Source organism: Nicrophorus vespilloides, unplaced genomic scaffold (genome assembly GCF_001412225.1).
Source record: "Nicrophorus vespilloides isolate i.1.1-1 unplaced genomic scaffold, Nicve_v1.0, whole genome shotgun sequence".
In the NCBI taxonomy this organism is placed as follows: Eukaryota; Metazoa; Arthropoda; class Insecta; order Coleoptera; family Silphidae; genus Nicrophorus; species Nicrophorus vespilloides.
Genome location: NW_017099511.1, coordinates 19,547 through 27,453, shown reverse-complemented (window position 1 = coordinate 27,453; position 7,907 = coordinate 19,547). Strand labels below are relative to the sequence as shown.

Genomic DNA, 7,907 nt, shown 5'->3' with positions numbered 1-7,907 from the left:
TCCCAATCTCCTTCCTCCGTTACGTCGCCCAAAATCCTCCAGCCATTGTTTTAGGCGACCTTAACGCCCGCCACGTCGACTTCGGGGACCACGACACCAACACCAACGGGAGGAACCTGCTGCTGGCGCTGGACTCCTGCTCGCTGATACGTCTTGGGTGCACGGATCCGACTCTTATCAGCTACAACGGTCACTCCATCATAGACCACATCATCGTCACCGAGGACCTGGCTGACGATCTGCTCCCAGACGCCGTCATTGGAGCCCCCGTAGCAATCGATCATCTCCCGGTCGTCGGACTAGCCGCACTCCCGCAGTCCCCGCTGCCCCAGGCTCGTAGGTTGCGAGCCTGGAGCCATGCCAAATGGGAGGACCTCGTCGCTCAGGTGCAGCGAGCTACTGATCGCCGCCCAGATCCCATCACCAACGCCCAAGAGCTCGAACACCGAGTCTCATAGGTCACCGTCATCGTCGAAGCGGCCATCGAGGAGCACGTGCCCACCCGGATCTAAACACCGGGGCCCGCAGGACTTCCGCCCGACATTATGCATCTGGTCCGGGAGAAACGGAGGCTCTACCGCACTCTGAAGCGCACCACCTGGAACCGGCTGGTCGCCATCACCAGGAGAAAGATCCTGGAGCACCGAGAAAAGGAGTGGCGAAACATCACGGCGACACTTGATTACAGAGACGGGAGGAAATTTTGGAATCTACTTAAACGTCTTACTGGCAGGAAAGCAACGCCTAAATACCCGCTGCAAGCGGGTATCAAACCACTAACGGACGCGGAGAAGTCCGAGGTCCTCGCTAACGCCCTGCTGGAAAGCAGCCGGCTGGAAGATCAGCTGATCGACGAGCCCTTCCATGAGGCCGTCACGGACGAAGTCGTCAACTTACAACTCCCAGACTCCCGCCCACCAGTCAACGCCCCCTTCACTGCTGAAGAGATCGCAGAGACCATTGCCTGCCAAAAAAAGAACATCAGCGGTTTTGAGGATAATGGCTTTGAAAGAACTGACAGAATAGCTGATCATGCACAGTGGAAATTTCCTGTATCATACACTTTTACTCAGGGAACAACTATATCAACAATAAAAGTGAAATTTATTAAGAAAATTATAAGTAGGCTGACAGATATAGGATTCATAGTTTTCGCACTTGTGTGTGATCAAGAAGCAACAAATTGCGCAGCAATTAAAATTCTATTAAATGATTCGAGAAAATTGTACATACAAGAAAATAAGGAACCAAATGAAAATGTAATTAGAATTGGTGAATCGTAAATTATTCCATTATTTGACATTTGCCATCTCATAAAATATATGAGAAACAATTTATTAAAAATTTGAAATTTAATGTGGAAGGAGGGAATTACATTGCCAGTTGGGAAGATATCCAAACTGCATATTTCGTAGATCCACCAAAGAGGATAACAAGATTAATGCATAAAAATACTTCAAGGCATGTATTTCCGAAAAAAATACCAAAGATGAAAGTATCAAACGCAGTGCAAGTATTTAGTAGATCAGATCAAATTATGATTTCTGGTAATGTATCTTGTCCAAATGGACACTTTCCTGCAAATTCAATTGTTTGACTGTTTGAATCTAGGTTTATTAAAAGATATTATTAAAATATGTTGAAAGCAGTTACTATGAAATCAAAACATTTGCAACAATGGCACGAAGCCAAAGAAGCTGTGAATAGAATGAAATTTATAAACCAAATAACTAAACAGCCGCCTGTACTAGGAAATCTCATCCTTCCTGGACACAATCAATTTAAAATTCCTACCTTTACACACATAAATTGCAATCAACTATGTAAAATTCAATTAACATATTTTTTTTATATACTAACTAATAACAATGTAATGGCACAAAGAGCTTAAGCTCACAAAAGGCCACAAATCAAATAACCAACAAATCAAGACAAACATATACAATAAAGAAATTTAAAATGGAATGGAATCACATCCATCCAGGACAGTCAACCATCCTGATGGATGTGATTAACTATCTCCTCTCAATCCAAACAACAGAGTCAACCCAGACGTTTCATCGAAAGAAAAGCAACGTACTCCTGCGTCCTCAAGGGAGTTCACCGACGACGATGCCTTGGAGCGCAACCAACAAACTACGCTGGTCAGAGTACTCTCCACCTCCGAAAAGGTCATCGCAGAGTTGATAATGAGAGACATAAAAATGTTGGGAGAAGTTCTTCGCGCAGTAGCATCTCACCCTCCACCAGATCAACCCCTTCAATGCAGTCGGTGCCTGAACTTCCACGGATCTTCCACTACATGCGTTAGGAAACTCACCTGTGGCTTGTACTCCGGTGAGCACCCTACGAATAAATGCAAACAAGACTGGAAAACTCCGGTAAAATGCGTCAACTGCAATGACAACCATGTAGATTTCAGATACAGCTGCCCAAAGAGACCAAAGTATCCTCTAGCTCCAAAAGTGATTGCTCACAACAGAAACATTGATCCTCCCTCTAACCCAATTCAAGTACAATACATTATTCGATGCGTAATCCGATCCTTCTTCCTCTCTTTCCTCCCCGCCGTGAATGTTAGACACTATTAACAATGTGCGAGCATAAATGTGCGAGGATGGCAGAACAGAAAATATGTCACAAACAATCTTATTTCCACAGTAAAGATCGGCATCCTAGCACTCCAAGAGACCTTAAGCACAGAACATAAACAAGTGAAAGTGCCCAGCTTCCACGTCTACTATAAACATGATACAAACAATTCAGGAGTCGTGGCCATAGCCATCCACCAGAACATCCCATCCCGACCGCTAGAACTCGAGCAAACGCTGTTCCTTCCTAACGTGGTCGCGGCCACTGTTATATGACTTGGAAGAACAATTGACGTTTATAGTGTTTACATTTGACATTCGTTATTCCAGTGCCTTATTTCGAAATTGCCTATGCGCCTGCGATTGCGGATCAGCTGCCTGAGGGTAGCTCATTCCACCATGGGCCATCTTTGATGAGGTACTACTTGACTTCTTTCCGTCCAGTTGTGGCCATGCTTGGCATCATCTATAGCTGTCTGGATGTGCTCCTCCGCAGTAAGCGCACTTTGCCTTCGGCTTGAGGCTTTTCTTGCAATCCGCGGTGGCGTGGTCTTTGTCACATTTTACATACTTAGGGTTAACGCGGCATCCTCTTTATGCGTGGCCCCACTTCTGGCATTGGCCTATCGCTTTCTTCTTGTGAAGAGCTTTCGGAGTGACGTGCATCCCACAGAAGCCTCTGATGTCAAATACTCATTGTGAATTTCAACTATGGCTATGTCTAGTGGTTGCTTGTACGAAGTCATGCGGCTGACTTTGAGGGCCTCTGGTAAGGAGCTCTTCCTTGACCTCGTCAAGTACAACTTCTCTGTCCACTCCACGTAGGACTAGCTTTACAGTCTAGGTTCTCTCAAGGGTGAAAGTGTGGTATTGTAACTTCTACGCATCCAGGAATTTGATGATGCCACGAAAGTCGTCGGTGCCACATTCGCAAGACATCAAGGCATAGAAGCTCGCGCTTGTCGTGGGCTTGGGAAAGGTGACTAAAAAGTGCTGTGTGCACTTGTTCTTGGGCTGGCGGCATGATTGCCTGCAGTTATATTCTCGGTGGAAACTAAATATTAAATAAATCTTAAAGCTAATAACCTTGCTTGGTTCGCTGGACAATTATTTCTTTCTTTCTTTTTATCATAAATTTCCAGAATTGTGCACGATTTGTTGAATAATCTGTTATTTGTGTTTTACTTCTGTTTTACTTAAATATATGAAGGGATTGCTGTTATTTCGAAAGTAGTTGTTTGAGTGTTATTTAATTCCATAATGTAAATTATTAGATCTTGTTGCTTGTTCTATGTACATTTTGTTGTAGCAGATCTATTTGTACATCTAGGAAATCATTATGTAAAAGGACGACATAACAAAATAATTGCATTTATAAAAATTCCATAAAATTTCATTCTTCATTTTTTTTTTAATTTTTGAGAAGTTCAAATCCATTTCTGTTTTCAGAGTTATTTAATTTACTTCTATAGTGATGTCGTTTATAGCCGTCTTCGAAAATTTTTCATGTTTTTAGCCTCATTTACCGAAATGGAAGGTTTGGCCTCTCTGTTCTTATTTGTTTTAAAAAATCCGCTTCAATACGTCGCATGTTATTTTATATATTTGTGTTTTGTAATTGATTTATTTTTTAATGTTGCATTTTTATTTGAGCTGCCTTTTTTTATTGAATTTACAGATTATTTTTTTAATTTTATTTCATTTCTATGTTTTATTTATTAATATAGTCTCGTGTTATTTTGTTTGTTTCGTTTATTTTTGTTTATGTTCTCTTTCGTTATTCTATGTTAGATAATATAGATTTTGTTCTTCTCGATGTAAATCTTCTATATTAAGGACCCACAGCAACCCACATATGTGAATATCTTGGGATTTCTTCGATTTTAAATCGACCACGTTTATTTTTTTAAGATTCTTTGATCGAGTCATGTTAATAACATCTTAAGAAAATACGTTCAACCCGGAAATATGGATTCCCTTAAATTTCTTCGATTTTAAATCGACCTCGACAAATTCGAGGTTAAGATTCTTTGTTCGAGCCATTTTGTCGTCTTAAGAAAATACTGTTAATTTCCGTTTCTATGTAGCATGGTTGGATCGTTTTCATCATCATAGCCCACCCGGAAATGTGGATGCCTTAAGATTTCTTTGATTTTAAACTGCCACATTTTTTTTGAGGTTAGGATTATTTGTTCTTGGAAAAATGTATCCTATGCCTTTCACGTTCTTTTCTGATTTTCTTCGTATTAGCATCGTCACCTATATTTTGTTGTATTGTTGGATGTTATAATTGATAAGACTTGATAACGCTAAATTGTAATAAATGTTGTGTGTTATACTGGTTCACTCTTCAACTTCTTTATTCGTTCTGGTGGTTCTCGCTACTCCTCGTTATTTCTATGCTTGAATTTTGCAAGTGTGGTTGCATACATACACATCTTTTGCAGCTCTAAGAAACAGTCATAGAAAATCAAGTATGAGATCAGTTTTCTTTTGTCGAGTCCATAACAAATGAATCTAAAAAAATTCGATCACAAAATTCTATTCTGTTTGAATATTGTATGTAAGTGTGGTTGCATACATCGACATCTTTGCAGCTTTAAGAAGCAGTCATAGAAAATAAATTATGAGATCATAGTTTTCTTTTGTCGAGTCCATAACAAATGAATTTCAGATCACAAGATGCATTTGATAAAAATAGTGACGACATATATTTTGAATAAAAATTAAATTATTTGTTTCGGGTAAAATTAGCAAAAATATCTGTTTAGTACGGTTTATTTGACTCATCTCAACATTTCTTTTAGATAGCGGTCTTAGCACATTTCACAACAATTATTGCAGCAATATCAAAACAGGAAACACCATCTTCATTGTAGATCACGACCATCCAGAAGGCGAGATAATTGGAAATGGAGTTCAGCTCCAAAGAATTTCAAATAGATGAATATTCGAAATAGAATAGACAAACTCCTAGGATATTAAGAATTTTGATAACGTCGACATGACGAGACTCCGCAATACAATCAGCAAGACTACCGGCTCATTTCCTCAAAAGATAGGGGAGTTCAAAAAGCTAGCCGACTAGTACAAGTCATCTAGAAATGCAATTTTCGGCATATTAACATTCAACTTTCAGATTTGCGATCTGGTGGAAACCCTTCTGTAGGGTGTGAAACCCCTGGGAAACGCTACCAATCCTGCTTATTGAGTATCTCACTACAACACAAAAGAATTAGACATCCAGATGAACCAAACACTAAATAATATAGAACCACTACCTAAGTCGCAGAAACCTGCACATCATCCTCTACAGAACTAAAGCCATGCTCATCACAAGAATATGTGATCCATGTTAACTGTCTGAGATGCACTCATTGAAATGGTGAACCACTACAAATTCCTGGTAGTGTGATTTTATAGACCATCATGGACCTGCAAAAAATATAATAATATGAATTGGAGGAAAATATGGAGAATTATGCCCACTCACAATGTCTATATAATTCTTCTCTAACACAAACTGATGGCTCAAAGAAAGATAATCCAAGTTCAATCAAATATGCCATGTACATCTCAGCACGAGAATATATCAAGTCCAAGAAAATATCCTCAGAAGTATAACAGGAGAACTCTTTTCAATCCATTGCACCCTATGTACTGCACAGTAATTCGGTGATTGACTCACGAACTCCAAACTTGCCAAAACACCAACTTAGTCCAATGTACATGAGCCAGGGATACATAAACCACTTCATATTTGAATGCTTACTTAATGCAGAGGAATTGCTTAAAAATTCAAAGAACTAATCAAATGTGAACAAACCAACTACCAACAAACCTACAGACTGATGGCAACGGGTGATGATCATATGAAGCATCTTATTGAAATACATAAAGAAAATCATCACATCACTATAGACAACACCATGATATAAATAGACTCAAAAGTAATTCCATTTTCTCCTCCCTTTGTGAATGATATTCTTGGTGTCCGTACTGTCAGATTGACAATCATTAAATAACAGTAAACAAAGACAAACATCACAAAATCACTAATATTATGCATTATATCATTTCATGACTTATTGAATTATTACCAAAGATAAACATCTCTTCTGAATAGTACATATTTCAATATTTTATTTTCTTAACCTCAATTTTTATTTACATCCCAATCCTTTTATTTGCAGTCTTGGTAATATTGGATGAAGTTTGTTTCATGAGATTGCACAGAATATGGTATACATAAGGACTTGTAATAATGATAAACATGCATCAGACACAAAATGAAAATTAATAACTTGAGGATCTGGTAAAAAAAAAGTTTGATCACTACCAAGAGCACCAAGAGAACCAAGTCATCTGTCACTGCAGTGCATGCGGTGGCGTTCCTTAGTACATCGGCAGCACATATCGCGGCGCCACAAGTACCAACAAATATTAGCGCCAAATAATTTGAAATTAAAAACAATAAAAAAACTTTCGCATACATTTTGCCTATATTTCTTTATCCTTTCAAATAGTTTTTATTGCTTTAACGTTTTCGTACTATTTACATTTGGAATCAAGACTGCTTGACTACTTTTAACAGAGTTTAATTATTATTAAACTTATTAGTCTTTCTTAAGACTTGTATTACTAGCGATTAGTCTATTAATTCGTGAGTATTGTTAAATTAGTAAGATGACGATAAAATTCTTGTTAGATTTTCTTTTAGCTCTTCATTCCCAAGGTTATGTAAGTGCCATTGGATATATTTAATTTATTTTAGCTTGCCAGTCTGATTGAAGGAACATTTGTGAGTACTATAAGGAGGGATAAATTTAACTAATTTGTTTTAGACTATTTACAATTTTATTTAGGATTAAAATAAGTTGAACTACAAGTAAACTCCAGTAAGTGTATATTTAAATTGTATTGCACAATAGTAAACAAATATAACTATTCAGAAATGACATACACTTGTCCAGTTCCGGGATGTATATCCAAAAATCCATACATTGTACTGAAAATATTGCACCTCTCCAATATGCTTCAGATCACTTTCCGTTTTCCGTTAGCTATTACAGGGGTTGAATTGAATAGGCCAACAAAATATCCTTTTTTTTGTGTAGGTTCGATACCAACTACCCAAGTACTTGTTGTGAAAACCTTATTTGATTTATTATTTTATTTCTTCTGCAAATTGGAGAAATTAATTAATAGAATCGTATGAAATATCTAAACATTAGGTATCAATCAGGTAAAAACGAATGTAAGGGTAAGAATATATTAGTAATTTTTATTTTTTTTTAATACACTATTTTTAGATTT

At 38.0% G+C, this 7,907-nt stretch overlaps 1 long non-coding RNA gene across 2 annotated transcripts; it reads right to left on the bottom strand.

The window, feature by feature from the left end:
- Positions 1 to 5,353: 5,353 nt before the first annotated feature.
- LOC108564604 lies at positions 5,354 to 6,902 on the bottom strand. 2 transcript variants are annotated; one of them, XR_001891159.1, is made up of 4 exons: positions 6,437 to 6,902; positions 6,085 to 6,397; positions 5,873 to 6,026; positions 5,354 to 5,810 (listed from the first exon to the last, which is right to left on the bottom strand). It is a non-coding gene; the product is annotated as an uncharacterized LOC108564604 (long non-coding RNA). The 2 variants fall into 2 exon arrangements; XR_001891158.1 differs by having other exon boundaries at positions 6,085 to 6,380.
- Positions 6,903 to 7,907: the final 1,005 nt, after the last annotated feature.